General features: G+C 30.1%; 1 protein-coding gene across 3 annotated transcripts in view; it reads left to right on the top strand.

Moving 5' to 3' along the window:
• Positions 1-16,751, top strand: part of LOC124489838 (uncharacterized) — an 87,811-nt gene that overhangs the window by 41,872 nt on the left and 29,188 nt on the right. For all 3 annotated transcript variants that reach the window (XM_075730701.1, XM_075730700.1, XM_075730702.1), the window contains one exon: positions 9,322-9,392. The gene's annotated coding sequence lies outside the window, so the exon portion shown is untranslated. The remainder of the gene's footprint in view (positions 1-9,321; positions 9,393-16,751) is intronic.

The raw sequence follows: 16,751 nt of genomic DNA, 5'->3' as shown, positions 1-16,751 counted from the left end.
ATCGATTAGTTTTTATTATTATTACGTATAGGTAAATAAGACATTGTGATAGGAAATTAATCCATGTTTAATTGAATAATTGACCAAACTGATAACTGATTGTATTGAATCATCATTGAAAAACATTTCCAATAATGGTGATTTGTTCAGTTTGTTTGAATCAATAGATGATGGTCGTCTCAAATAAATCTACTTATTGTCTTGCGATGATGATGATGATTATGATTTTGATTTGTCTTCTCTTGTCTTATATATTGTATGTAAGTGATTTATACAGAATTTATTCTTCTTCTGAAATTCATTCATGCGAATTAAACAACTTTTTGATTTCCACCAATGATCCACCACCGCTAACGCTACTTTGGTATTGGTTTTTTTCTCATTTCAAGACGGGATTTACTTCTTCTCATTCATCCATTCATAGTGTACAGTTGAGCCGAATGAAAAAAAAAATTTCAGGACCAATTAAATCTATACGGGCAATCGGTTTCGTTCATTCATTTTTGCCTTTTTTTTCTCTCTCTCTGTTTTTTTCCACTTTCAAGATACAGATAATTTTCAAGACTTTTTTTTGTTTCCCAAAAGATAAATGTTATTGTTAATTAGCTATATTCATTTTGTTATGTGTGTGTGTAGTATGTTTTCGTTGCCTGTCTGTATTCATTGTATTTATTTCAGTTAGTGTTACTATATACAGAATGAAATAAAATGAACATGGAAAAAGAAAATCTGTTTTTTTTTTTTGCTTCTGGAACCCTAAATTCTAACTGAATCACGGAAAAAAAGTTGTCGCTTTGTTTTGTATCAATTTGGCAGTGTGTTTAGTGTTGTTGTTATTGTTTATCGTCGTCAACATTGATTTGATTCTATTTCATTTTCTCATGTGTTTGTTCGACAACACCAACAACAACAACAACAAAAACAAAGCCTCAAACCAACAAAAACACAATTCTTTTTGCAAGCAATTGACAGTGTGTGTGTGTTGGTGTCTGAAGTAATGATGATGATGATGATCATCAGTATGATTATCATTTAGATTCTGTTGTTTTTGTGAAACTCTCGTAAAACTATTTCAAATGATTCAATGAGAATTGGTTTGTCCGTCGATTCTGTCGTGTGTGATTGTGAATGAACGACATTGTCAATGTTTTCTTTTTTTCGTGTGTGAAACAGAATCTGACATTATTGCAAGTATCGTTGTTTTGAGTGTGTGTGTGTATGTTTAGCTAAATGAGATATTAGCTTAATTAATAGCGACATTTCGATCTCGATTCTTTTTGTGTGTGTAGAGTTTGAATGTGTCATTCATTTATTCATTGATTCATTCAAAGAAAAAAGAATAAAACACTTGTGTTTCATTGTTGTTTTGGATACAAACGTAAAATCCCCAATCGATTTGAATTGAAATTGAGAGACAATCGATGGTTTGTGTGTGTATTTGTGTATAACATACTGTATTTCACACAAAAAAATAGTGGAAATTGAATTGATTTTTCAAATGAAAATGAAATTCATTACAATTATGTGATTCTTTGAATGATTGAATGGCCGAAAAAAACTGAAAGAAAAACAATTCAAAAAAAATAGAAAGAAAGAATTTTTTTTTTTACAGAATTGGCTATTTTTTCCACTGTTTGTTTATTGTACTGGACAGAATTTTCTGCCAGAATTCTAGACAATGATGCCAATTCTATGCATGCATCTTCATCATCATGGCTATTCTCGTGTGTAGTAGTCGTTAATTCATTCAAATGTACCGAAAGAAAGAAAAAAAAATTTACAAAAAACCATCATTTGTGAATCACACACACCCATTATGCTATTTCACAATTTTCGTTTGTTTTATATTATTTCACAAGTGGCCGAAATAAATGAATGAATTGAATGGAATGAAATGAAAGAAAATTAATTGATGCTTCACACACACACACAAACACACACACTGATGTTATAGAATTTTTTTTTGTTTTTCCAGAATTTCCAGAATGAATTGAAAATGGTCCAAAACAAAAATTCCTCTTGTTATTCAGTACATTGCTCGACAAAAAAGTATTAATTTACTTTTTTTTGCATACGCGATTCGCTTCGTTTCGTTTGTTCGTTTCAAATCTGAATACGAAACGGGAAATGTGTTTGTTTTTGTGTGTTTGTGTGTGTGTATGGGTGTGTTTGACTGGTACCGCCTTGACCAACATCAACAACAACAGCACACAACAAAACACCAGCCATTTTTTTGTTTGGTTCGTTTGAGAGAATGGGTTTAATTAATCTATTTTGTTTGATTTAATGTTCTGTTTTTTGTTTTGTTTAGAAATGCTCACGATTCTTTTGATGTTTTAGCGTTTTTTTTTTTGACTGCCTCCCACTTGAAACTCGGCGCCTGTAATTTTATTGAATCGTGAAAAACACGTCATCAAGAAATTCTTAGTCAAAGACAGTTTCCGACAATAAACAAAAAACAAGAAACGAAACAAAACAAAAGAATTTAGAGTTTTTTCACGGTACTATGGATTTTCAGATGTAAAATTGTTGTGGTACCTTTTTTCGGGAATGAGTCCCGGAATTTTTTTTTCTGTGAAAAAAATACGACAAAGGGGTAATTTAAATTTTTTTTTCATTGTTATTTTTTTTACTGTTACTGTTTGTTTTCGATGTTTGTTATTTATTTTATTCAGTGTTTTTTTTTTGTTGTTTTCATTTCGTTTCGTGTATCGATCCAGGAATTCCAACCTCTTTTTTTCGGATGTTTGAAATTTTGAAACAAATAGAAATGTTTCAACATTGCACGTTTTTCTACATTTTCTTTCTCTTGCACCAAAAGAAAAAAGAAACGAAACAAGAGAAAAAATCAACGTGTTTCGAATGAATGAATTTCGTTTGTTGTTCTGATTTTTGGATCCCGTGTGTGGATTTTTAATTTGATTTGATTTCGTGTTTTAAGTTTATTTTTATGTCATTTTTTTGTGGATGAAATTCTGATTTTTCAATTGTTGGACGATGAAAAAATGAAATGAAAATTTATCGCTCAATAAATTGATTGAATATTCAATACAAACACACACACACACACTCAATGAATGAGTCTAATGAACTCGACTATCGTTTGGACTTTTGTTTTGTTTTGTTTTTTTTTTTTTTTTGATGGTGTAAATTTCTTTTTCTGGATTGCAACTGTGCATGGCTGTGTATGTGTGAATCGTACATTAATATAATTGAATTATTCGTTATGCGGCTTGTGTTTTGGCCCAATTACACCTAATTTCTAGATTGGTAGATCTTTTCTTTCAGTCATTTCTCATTCCATTCCACTGGTTTACACCGCTAATCATTTCACATTGTTTTCGGCATCGACAGATGAGAATTATCCGATTTATTTATTACGAGAATATTTTCAACTATCCGATACACACATATATCCGGCGAAAAAATCACTAGACTAATCAAGCGCAACGCTTTCCTGGCACTGTGATGATGATGATTTTTCAAGCTGATGAGATCTTCATCAAGCAGCCATATTAATAATGATGATGATGATTTTAAAAATATGAAATTTTTTTCTAATTCTCATCATTATCATTAGTATTATTATGATGACAATGAAAATTCTATATTGGCCGTCGACCTTTGACAAAAATTTATTTTTTTTTTGTTTAGAAAATTTCATCTTGTTGTCGAAAAAATAACCACATTATATGATGATCATATCATAAAGGAAACTTTTCTAGTTTTTCTTTTCCAAACACTGTCTTTATAAATGACGAATTTCACACCTCAAGGTGTTATTTCTTCTTTTTTTTTCTGTCCATTTTCAATTCACCCGGTATTTCAAACGACGCACGCACACATGAATCGATATTCGATATTTTGACGTTTCATCATCACCCACAGCCACAAACAACACTGTATGTGATATTTTATGATCGTCATTAAAACTGAATTATTTTCTGATGAATAAAAATGTGTGTGTGTGTGTGTGTGTATGATTCTAATTGAATTGAAATCCATATTTATTATGATTATTATTATGGTTGGTGGTTGGTTTGAGTTTCATATTTTTTGTCAATTATTACTGAGAAAAATGGTGTTGTTGTTGTTGTTGTTACATTGCATGACCAAAACTCATAAGCTAGAAAAAAATGGAAAAAAAAGTTTTTATTTCTAGTCGTTCTGGAATCGAGAGATTCATTTATTCCTGGAACTCTGGAATATGTGTCTCGATTGTCCACATGAGTGTGTGTGTGGTGGTGTGGGTTTGGATTTGCACACCAAACCATGATGACATTATCATTATCGTTGGTTCATTTTTTTCAATTGGCTCTTTTTTGTTGGAACAATTTTTTTTTTTTTTTTTTTTTTTTTTGGTACCTGGTGTTGTGGTGATTATGATGGTTTTTATTTTTTTATTTTTTTTTTTGGTTGTCGCGGATATTAATGTTGAAATGGATCATTTGTCGTTGTGTGGCCAAGACGACGATCATCATAATACCATAATCATCATCATCATTAGTCTTGAGGGCAAGCGATCAAGTGTGAAAATTTTTTTCTGGATCGTTTTTTTCACTTTTTCCATGTGTTTCAATTATGAATTTTATTGGACACCGTTTTTTGCAATCCATTGAGAATTCTCAATCATCAATCGATAATGATGATGATGATGATTGATTGAGGAGGTGACAAAGATGACACTTTTTTATGTGAAAAAGGAAAAAATAATCGATTATGATATCCAGGTTTTATGACAGCCGATATTTAGCAGCAATGAAGAATTCTTGAGAATAATTTCTTTTTTTCAAGATTCTGGTAAAATAAATTGATTTTTTTTTCGTCTTTGTCTTTGTCTTCAATTGTGACACATAAAGAAAAATGAAAGCTAACCAATTGTTGGTGGTGGTGGTGATAATTTGTTTTTTACAATTTTTTTCCTGTTTAATGGTGTGATTGGATCAAAATGATAAAAAATTTAGATTGAATTTTCCACGAAAACACAATGACAAAAAATGACACGTTGCTATCCATTGTTCCAATCTTTTTTTCTTCATTCTTTAAATTGTTTTTGTTGTCATCTAAGCTCAAAATGTCACCTTTGAGAATTTCCTATTATTTTTCACTTTCTTTCTTTTGGTTCTCGATAATAATAATAATCGGATTTTTTTTTCTTGTCAGCTCGACAAGTGAACGGTGAAAGTGAAAGTGAAAAAAAAACCGATTAAAATCATTTGAGGATCATCATTATTCGTGTATGATGACGGCAATAAGTGTATGATTGTTATCTTTGAAAAATTTAAATTTTCATTTTTTTTATTGTGGTTTTCTTGATCTCGAGAATCGTTTTTTTTTCTTGAATAAATTCATTTGATCTCATCATCATCGATTTTTGATCCAGAAACGACAACAAACAAGAAATGTCTCTTGTGACCGTTTAAATATTTGTATCTTTTTTTTGTCTAGCTGTATTGTTGATCCATTTCATTTCATTTATGGTAATAATGATGATGATAAAATTTTTAACAAAAAAAAATGAAAATGAAAACAAAATTGATCTTATCATTTCGCTGATAATGGTCCCTTAATGAAAACTTTTGATGGCCATCTAGATAGATAACTCACCAAATACACACAGAAGTATTTTTTGCGTTCCTGGTTTCACACACACACATTGATCAAATATTGATTGTATTGTGAAATAGAAACTCGAATAAAATAGGAAGTGCAGTAAAGTAAATTTGCCGACCGGATGTTGATTTTCTCATTCTCCACACACACACACACAATCATTGATGATAAACTTGTTATTTTTGAAATCGAAAAATTACTCTAAAACGAAGATGATGATGATGATGAAAAAATGAAAAATGGAACGAATTTTTTTTTTGTTCGTCGAAAAAATGAAAAAAAATATTTCCTATTTTGATGCTATAACGATCGACTATCATCGAGCACCAGGCAGACAGAAATAATGATGTTTTGAAGATGGAGAAAAAGAAAACGGTTTCTGAAGATTGGCGGCAATGATAACTCATCATCATTGTGTGAGTTGTTCGTGCATTTGAATGGAATTGAATTGAAATTATTATTTTTCTCGTTTTTTTCGGTTTTTTTTTCTGCTAAAGTTTAGTTTTCATATTTTTCATCGTTTGAAAATCACCTTCCAGGCATAAATTGAGTGAGTGAATAAGAATCTCATATATATACGTCAATGTTTGATGAAATGATGATGATGAATTCTTCTTAGACTGACATGATGACAACGATTCTTTATTCCATTGATTCTTGATTTCAGTTTTTTTATTCACATTTTTTTCGATGTCATTCCCATCCGATGATGATTTTCATTCGGGTATAATAATCATAATATTTGAATTTCTAGAAAAAAAAATGAAAAAAATGGCAAATCAATAAAAAATGATAATAATAATAATCACGATCATCATCATCATCATTATTCACGTGAATAAATAGCCAGGACAATGGGAGACGAAGAAAGAAAGAGAAAAAAAATTGAATTTTATTCATTTCAAATTCAATATTGCAATGAATATGATGATGATGAATTGAATTGAATTGAAATGAAAAATCTTGGCTTCTGGTTATTTTTTTCCAAGGTAAATAGAAAAAGAAAATAAAAAAAAATCGGAAAATGTTGAGTAATACTTGGCAATGTTTTCTTGTTTTCCGGTTGATTTAATTTCAATTCATTCTTGTAGGTATCTAGTAGGTAAGTAGATTGGTTTGTTTGATTTTCTCAAATGTATGAAATGAAAAGAAATGATGAATAAAAAAAGAAAGAAAATCGGATTCTGGTATTAGCAGCTATTTTTACGTAGCGACTGAAATAATAATGTATTTTATACGAGAAAACTATTTTCGCTTCAATGTTCTCAAAATTTTGGGCACTTAAAGTGTTGATGAAAATTTCATCTTTCCATTCCATGTAACAGGGAAAAAAATCCATTCAAAAACATTCATCTAGCCATTACCTCCTAATCACGTTGTTGTTTGTCGTTTCGTTGATGATGATTGAATTGAGTGAATAAATGAATGAATATTTATGCATAAACAAAAAAAAAGTTGATGATCATCATGTCCAGATCACAGGTTTACACCATTAACCAGAAGAGAGAGAGAGAGAGAGAAAGAGAAAAATCTATTAAAATTGTAATTTGACCAAACGATTACCAGAATGATGAAAATTATTGAAACCCGAGAAGTTTTGTAAAACAAAACAAAAAATTCAATTGTTCATCTGGTCATTCGCCACACTGACATCGATAATGATGACGATGATAACCAAATTATTTTCGCCATCAAAAACAATTGTAGAAGAAAAATTAGCAAAAGAAAAAAAATTCCGAGGAAATTTCTATGGAATGAGAAAAAAGAAGCCAAAAATAAAAATCAAACCTCTGAAAAAAAAGTGTCACAATGGAATGGATCCAACGACGAATGCAAAATTATTATTGTTCCAATGATTTGCATATGTGTGTGTACAACACATTTGTGAATTTTGATTTTCATTATTCCGGCAATGATGGTGAGTGGCAGGATATGGCCATAGCCAAAAATATTGCCGTTTGCATAATAATTTCAAATTTTCCATCTAGCCAGCCAGTTTGATGATGATGGCCATTATTATTGTTATTGCGATATTTCAAGGGATTTTTTTCTCTTTTGGGTTTGGTTGTTTTTTTTATTATTATTATTGTGGAACATTCGTTGTTGTTGTTGCTGCTGTTGAGATGAGAATCGCTGTCCAGGGATAGAGTGAAAGAGAAAATAAAATAATCGTTATTTGCGTTGCTCAATCGTTCCATTATTGAAAAATAATTGCCCAGAATGGGTTTTCGTTCTCTTTTATCGTTGCTGTAAACAACAACAACAACTACGAAATACGGAAAAAATAAGAATTTTTTCGAAAAAAATGGCCGATGATAGAATTTGCATATTTTTTTCCAAAGTGAAAAACATCACTTTATGCACACACACAATAAGCGGCTTAAATTTTGGCAAACGTTCCATCACTATTCGTATTTCTATTTTCGTAAATTTTTCTATTTGCTTATTTTTCTCGCTATTATTAACCTGAATTTTTCGTTGTTGTTGTTTTAATTAAATAGTGACATTTAAAATTTTTTTTTCATTTCATCATACGAGGTTGGTCAGTAATGTAATCTTATTTCTTTCTTTGCTAAACTGAATATGCAAAAAAAAGAAAAGATGTCACTCGGTGTGTGTGTTTGTGTGTCACCATTATTATTTTTTAATCATTGGTTGACATTTTTTTTTTGGCCAAAAATAAAACGAAGATGACACTGTTTGAGTTTGGATGAAAGGCATATTATTTTCACTATTTTTTTTTTTTTTTTTTTTTTTTTTTTTTTGGTAGATTATTATTATAATTGTCATGATCATCATTTTGGAGATATTTTTTTGTCAAAAGAAAATTTCATTCATCTCGACTGTTTTTTTAAGTTCACGGTAATTATTCTCATCACTTGGCCTGTGCACATATTTGAAAATTTTTTTTCGTTCCTACATCACATACAAGAAGCTAGGAAATATTCTGATTTTTAGTTTTCATCATTATAACGATATCAGTATTTCGTGATTGATTTTTTGAAACTTTTCTTTAAGTTTCTGGGAAAAAAAATCAGATTTTTTATCCTGATTTCCAATTTTTCAATAACAATTTATTGATATAGATGACTGAATCATTCACTTTTCAAACGGTTTTTCTTTCAATTGTCGATGTCAACAATAATTGGCAATCAATTGAGATCTGGTTTTTATTCTATTTGTCGCTTTGTCGTTTTGAAAAGAATCTTGATTCTCTTATTTGTTGCAAAGAAATTCTCGAATAAAACTTGTCAAAAAATATTTTTATTTTTGATTTTCATAAGATTAATCTTTGATTGATTGAAATTTGATTTTTTTTCGATCAAAACTTTGGTTTTTTTCAAATATTTGATCGAATGATAATGATCCAGAAAAAATGACATGAATTTTTTTTCTCATTGATTTTGGTCCATGACAAATTGTCGTGTGTGTGTATCATTCAATTTTATTGTTGCTGCTGTTTGGCAGATAAAGTTGGTTTGATAATAATCTTCTTTTTTTGAAATCGATATCTACAATCGATTGTTGTCGATCTGTTGATCGATTATCCCTGATTGTTGTTGATCAGCCATACATCATTTGTTTGAGTTTTAAAAAATTGAAATTATCGTCTATGCTTGTTTTGGTTGAATTTATATAAACAAATTGTGTCGTGATTGATTTTTGATCACCTTTTTTCTTATTTCCGGTTTTATTTTTTTCAAATAGATAAAAAAAACTTTAACGGAACCATCAAGTGAAAATTGGTCATTTTATGGTCCAAACAACAACGATCCAATGTAAGTAGAAAATGTATTTCTTGCACCTTTTTTTCTCATTTATAAAATACACATGTGCTTGCGTGCATGTCTGTTTGCATATCCATTACCGAATCAATCGATCACAATTCGATCATGTTAATCGATTGGGAATCAGTGATATACCATAATGACGTCCAGTTTTGAAACTAAAAAAAATCACTAATTTTACTTCGTCTTGCATGAATGAATGAAGTTTGTTGCAAAAAATCAATCATTTTCTCAAAATTTTCGACAAAGACAAATAGTGTGAATGTAGTTTACAGTTGAAAATGGAAAAAGATGGAAATGAAAACATGTGAAACGGGTCAAAACATTTGGTTATGAATTTTATACTTTGATTTGTTTTTTGAATGACCGGATCTACGATATGAAAATCAGTTGGTGGTCATTTCTCGACACACTGAATATCCGTTTTTTTCACCCGAGATTAATTTCACTTGCTTTTTGTTGTAGTTGATTGACAGAAGTCACTGTCGCCGGGTTTTGTTTCATCCCCATGAGAGAGAGTGAGGTATATCATTTATGATGAATAATAACTGTCCGAATGAATTACCGGACTTTTTTTTTATTTTTTTCAATTCTGATGTTAATGTGTGTGTGTGTGAGTGTGTTTGGTAGATCTATCATAATCATTTCCCTTGTGGTTGTTGATGTGGTGTCACACACAAACACAGATTAGATTTTTTTTCACGAAATTCATGTTGAAATTCAATGACTAATCATGGTGTGCGTGTGAGTGTGTATGAAATGTCATCATATTTCTGTCATTTATCGAGTAATGTGATTATTGTTGACAAGTTGGTTGGTTGTGGTTGATCCTCTACATTAATTATTATTTTCGAGTTTTGCGTTTTTCATCAGTCACCAAAACGAATTTTCATCTGATTTCTCCATTTCGGGTTTATTAACTTTTAATTCGAAACATTACCGTGTATGATCACCGGTTTTATGAATATGGTCATGAAATATCTAGAGAAAAAAAAATGAATCCGGCTAATTAATCTACAGTTTTCAATGATGTCGAACCGTGAAATTGAACCGAAAAAAAATTCATTCAAAATTTTTGCACTAGCAATATAGACAAAATCATCATCATTGTTCCCATTTCCGGGTACACTAGTCAAATAACATCGAGAAAAAAGAACAGGAAATCCGTTTTTTGGCAAATAGCTACCCGTTCATTCATCGTTGTCGATGAAGAAAAAAAAAGGAAATAACCCTATAATTGTTTCGGAAGGATAAACTATTTGAAAAACCAAGAAAAATTTATCATTTTTCATTCGAACCAGAATCCAATGTGGTAGAATTACTACTCCATCATGTCATGTGTTTTGTAAACCACTCTCCTAATAAATATTTTCAAAATGATTTCATTATTTGACAAACAAATTGGCACTGTCGCACTAAATGTTCAGTTCTGTGTCATTTGTGAGAATTGAAATCATCATCAATGTGGTTGTTGAATAAATTATTAGCTGAAAGATAGGCAAAATAGATGAAAGAAATAAAGTCAAAAATCCACTGCTAGTGAAATGAATAATCCAAAAGGAAAAATTTAAATTTTTTTTCTTTGACATCGAAAGAAATCGATTGCCTGATATGAATATAAATTTCGAATATAAAAATTGTTTTTGATGATGTCTGCGTGTGTGTGAAATGTCCACTGGGACTTGTTAGGAAGAGATATTTTGTTACAAAAAAAAATCGTCCAGTTACACATAATGTCAGAGAGGAAAAACATCGATTTTTTTTCTTTTGAAATTTATTCAATTCAATTTGATCCAGTTACTTTCAATGCTTTGTTGCCCAAGTGCTGTTCTCATCATTACACACACACACATCAGACATTGCATTTGATGACAATTATTACCATCATCAATTTTTTCTGGCAAAAAGAAAAATCGAGAAAAAAAATGTCAAAAAAATAGTCAAAGGCTACACTTGAAATTCTGGTTTCACACAGCATTGAATATTTTTTTTCAAAAATTTTTTCTTTCTCCAAAATTCACTCTAATCAAATTCATTTAAATTCAAACAATTTGAAAAATTGCTATTGACAAAATGGCGACAGCAACGATGGTGATGAAAAACAATTAACGAATTGAAAATCAGATTTCTCTCACCGAAATTGTTACATTGATTCAATTGTCTCTATGTTTGACATTAACGAATATTCCACAATGAATTCGGTTAGGTGTAATTGAACGTAGAATTGATGTTTTGACATACACACAAACACCAATTCTTGTTGTTGTCACCATCATCATCATCATTATCATCATTATTGTCATTATATCAAATCAGTGAAAATCTGTGAATAAATCATTCAATTGTGTAATAATAATGATACATGATGTGTGTGATTCTCTTCTAAATTAAATCCACAATTGTTCTATTGTTGTTCATTGTTGTTGTTGTTGTTGGTGCAATTGATGTAAAGCAAGCAAGCAACTAACCAAACAACCAACCAACTAACCATATAGTCTTTGTTCCAATTTTTTGATTCTTGTTTTTGTCACACACAGTAGGAAATGAACGAAAAAAAAATTTATGATCCAGAATTGTAGCTAGAAAAAATTATTTTTATTCTCACACACACACAATGAATGAATGAATGAACCGAATGACAATGGCGAAATATGCATGCCATACATTTATTCATTCATTTTTGGCTGGTACCGTTTTTTTCAGCTGATTGAATGAGTATTTTTCTTTCTTTGCACGTCGTTTCTATTGTTTTCGATTATTTTAATTAATTTAATTAATAATTGTAATGGAAGACGGCAACTATGACAACAACAACAACGGCGACATACCGACACGCTGAGTGTTAGTGAGAAATCATTATCCATTGCCATTGTACATACACACAAGCCTCATCATCATCATCATCATTATTGATTCTTGTTTATTAGGAATTCATTGAACGTTTTTTTTTTGAGACCCACACATTTGATGATTGGCGAAAAGAAATTATCATTAGTCACTGAATCTATGAAAATTTTTTTCTCTTTTCATCAATTTATAAATAGATAATTGTTTTTCACAAATCAATCAAAAATTCAGGGTGTGTGTGTGAGTGTGATTCCCGCCTACTCTAATTATTTTTTTTTTGTTTTGTCTCGCTAAATAACGAAATTGTTTAATTTCATCCAATGTTGTCCATTTGTTATCTGTATAATTGAAACGACACACACACACGGTAGATATTAAAAAATTTTGGCTAAAATTAACATTATGTATCTCATTTGACCATCACCAATTAGCATTATGATCATCATCATCATGATGATTAATGTGATTGATTGATCGATATGACAATGAAAATGTGTATATCTATCTATCAATTGATCCAATTTATTGATCATTTTTTTCAATTTATAGATCGATTATTTTTTTTCCTAATTTACTTCCGCCGAGCGGTCTAATCTCAATTCTTTTTTTTACAGCAATTGATCGATCATATTCATTTGGTCAATTATTTTCTGGTGTTTTCTGTCCAATGAAACACACCACCCACCCACACGCACACACAAACTAGTAATCATCTTAATTGAAAAAAATGTGGACAAAAAAAAATTTTTTTCTTTGGAATGGCTTGGTTTTCTTTTCTTTTTTCCATTCGTTTTCAGTTGTTGTTGTTGTTGTTGCCATAGGATCCAGTGTTTGTTTGGCAAAAAAAAACAACGAAAAACTGGACATTTTTTCCACATTTTCAATAACATTCAAAAAAAATCAATTTCGGTTTGGTGATAATTTTTTTTGCCTTTATGAACAACAACAAGGTCAATTATGGAAAAAACGGTCCCGTTTCCAATGTTGATGGTGTCTAGACTTTTTCTGTTTCTGCTGCATATAAATTATGATGCTGTTAATTTAATTTTAGAAGGAGAAAAACTTGTCCACCATATCGCTATGATATTCAAAGTTTAAAATAGAAAAAAAAAATTTTCTAAAAAAATGAACAAGATGTCAAGATGAAGTGCGTTTGACGACCAGAAAAAAAACTGATTCCATTACTGACCATGAAAAATTGAATTTGGCTTGATTTTGAAATTCATTTACAAATTTTTTTTTTCTATTTACCATTTGTTCGTTTGTGTGACATTTACATTATCAACATTATTATCATCACCACCACCACCACGACAATGACCAAAAAAACACATACCATTATTTCTTTATATTTTGATGATCATTTTTTTCTGGTTTTTTTTCTCTTTTGATAATGATATCGAAAAATATTATCACTCACTACCAGAAAAAAAACGAGAAAAAGGTAATTTACTAATTACCTTTTTTTTCTTGTTTCGTTAAATGAAATTAATTTGTCGATAAATGCAGTTGAGTGAAAAGAAAGAGATACATTTGACACGCATGCGTCAATCATCAAATATATGATGATTTTTGGAAAAATTGTTGCAAAATGTGGTGTCATATGGTGTCGATAACTTGATGATAATATCTCTCTCTCTCTCTCTCTCTCTCTCTCTCTCTCTCTCTTCTTTGGTATGTGAATCTATGAACGAGAAATATTTCAAATAATTTTCAAGCCGAATCAAATCTAAATGCCAAAAGGTTTACATCACTCACTATCTCTCGAAATCTTAGACATTTGTGAAATCTTAATTTTTTTTTCTTAAAAATCAACAAATTTTCTCTCTCTTCTTTACGTGGATTATTTGAAAAAATTTTGAATTTAAAAAAAAGTAAATTAATCAGATAAAATGCTAATGGACTGTCAATGATCATCATGATTTCGATGACAGTTTGCCAGATAATCATCATCATGAGAAAACAACATTCAAATATCATAGATGAAATGTTTCCGGAATAATGATGATGATGATGATGAGTAGAATTCACACAAAAAAAAATTTTTTAAATCTAAATGAGAATTCCAAAATTTAGTTAATCTTAATTTGTTAGGATTAAAGCTTATTATCCATTTTTTTCATCTAAAATGGTGATCAAAGACAGAGATGTTATCTTTTGATTTCAAGCTAATGATGTTGATAATGATGTTAATCTAGTTCAATCAACATTGCTATCGTAGTCGTTTCTTTTGATCATCAATCAAAGGCGTTTAGGATTAAATTTTCCAATTGGCTTGGCCAATGTTTAGTTGTTGTTGAGTTTTTTTCCAATGAATCAATGGATTATTGGCACAATCAGAAATTGGTTATTTCTATATTGGTGGTGGTTTTGATCGAGAAAAAAAACTAAATCCTTCTAGCACCACATTATTAAATAAGTAATCAATCAAAAAAATGTTCGATACACAATTAACAAATTGATGGGCCAAAAAGGAAATTTTGCAAATAACTGACCTCTTGTGAGCTTCAATTTTTTTTTGTCTGACTGATAAACAAACCAAAATAAAAAAAAACAACAACAGAGATAATTGTGGCTAGACAAAATGTAATAATAAAAAATATTCTCGTCGATATCGAGATCATATCATTTTAATTAATCTATAATTGATTCATTTTTTTTGTATTTTGACCACCACCAGACTATGAAAGAGTCAAGGGCAAGTATTTGAAAGTTTCAATAAATTTTTTTTTGTTTATTTTATTCCAAATGGAACAGCTAAGGTTCCAGAAAGAAAGAGAGAGAGAGAGTGGACAGTGAAAGAAACTTTCAATTCAATCAAAAAGTTTTTTCTTGTCTATGTGTTTGTACATCACGTTTTTCGTGTCTAATCGATTCCGTTTATCCAGTACCGATTGGTCAACGGTGTGTGCATGTGTGTGTGAATATGAATTCCTGAAAACAAAAAATTTGAGCAGATATTTCCAGAAAAAAAACAGTCCGAAAAAGTCCAACAAACTGAATGAATTTAGAAATAATCATCAGACTCACAAACACACAAAGAGAGAGAGAGACATATAGACATTTTTCTAGAAGAATTTGCATATGATGACACGCAATTCCAAACGACAGTGCTTATTTATCTTTACAAAGTTTGGTGATAAACCTTCTCCAGTACCAGAAAAAAAGGAAACGAAACGAAAAAACTGATCATCGAAAAAAAATTTTCTCATTCTTTTTTTCTGGTTGGTTGTTCCGAATTTCGTATTTTTGTATTTGGTTTTTCCATGTTTCGCAGAAATGTTGTCAAAAATGTTTTTTTCAGGTTTCATCGAATGGTCATTCAAAAGAAAAAAGAATCTAGACCACATTATGATTATTATTTCCGTACATTTAACATCATCACGGCCATCAACACGACAACAAAGTTTGTTTGTTGTTGATGATGATTATGATGGTCATGATTTTTCTCTATTTTCTCCACGATCCAAAACAAAATTGTCGACATTGATTGTGTTTGAAGAAATAATAAAAATAAACTCAGCAACTTGAATTTACCGACGACGGTAAAGAAATAAAAAACAATAACCACACAAAATCTGGTCCATTTTATTTCAGCTCCAATGATGATGATGACATTAGACAAACGATGCGTATAAACAAGTGTGTGTGTGTGTATCGTGTATTTCCTGTTTTGATACGACCTGGGAAATTTTCTTTTCTGGTTTCTCGATGATTTTTTTTCTTCTTTTGGATATTAATATATCCTGTCAAAATGTTTGTTTGTTTGTTTGAAATTCCAAATTTTTTGTCCATTTTATTTACCGTTTGTTTTGTCGTTTGTTGTCGGAAAAATAAATAAATAAATTTTCCAGAATCACAGAATATATTGTCCGGAATAAAATGATGATGATGGTGGATATTGTTTTGGAATTCAATGAAAGAATCCAAAACCTAGAAAAAAATAGTAGTAGAATCCATTGTTTTAATGATAATTACCATGTGCCTATGCTTTATGATGATGATGATCATCATCAAGTTTCTTATGTGGTTTTTTTGTTGTTTTGCTTTGCTGCTTTTTTTTCTTCAAGATTTTCGGGCGACATTTTTTCTCTGGGTTCCAGGTTGGAAACCAGAATAAAAATGATGGTGATGGCAAGTGACGTCAGGTTTTTTTTGGTTGTTTGTGGAAAAAGTTAATTAAGCCAAAATGATGTTTTTTTTGCTAATTATCAAGATTATAAGTTTTTTTTTGGGTTTTCTTTGTTTACATCAACCAGAAATATGAACAAATAAACAGTGTGTGTAAATTTATCTGGTGTTTTTATTATTTTTCCACATGAAAAAAATAATTTTTTAAGGATCAGAAAACAACAACAAAACATACTTGGGAAAATTTCTCAGGAAAAAATCCACAACCAAGTGAAACTGAAACGGAAATCCTTTTTTTCTGTTTTTGTTTCTGTCTGCTGTTTCACTTTTTCTCATTAACTAACTAAAGAAAAGTCGAAAAAAATCTTTTTT

The sequence above is a fragment of the Dermatophagoides farinae genome, chromosome 4 (assembly GCF_024713945.1).
Source record: "Dermatophagoides farinae isolate YC_2012a chromosome 4, ASM2471394v1, whole genome shotgun sequence".
Taxonomy (NCBI): Eukaryota; Metazoa; Arthropoda; class Arachnida; order Sarcoptiformes; family Pyroglyphidae; genus Dermatophagoides; species Dermatophagoides farinae.
This window is presented reverse-complemented; position numbering and strand designations above follow the sequence as displayed.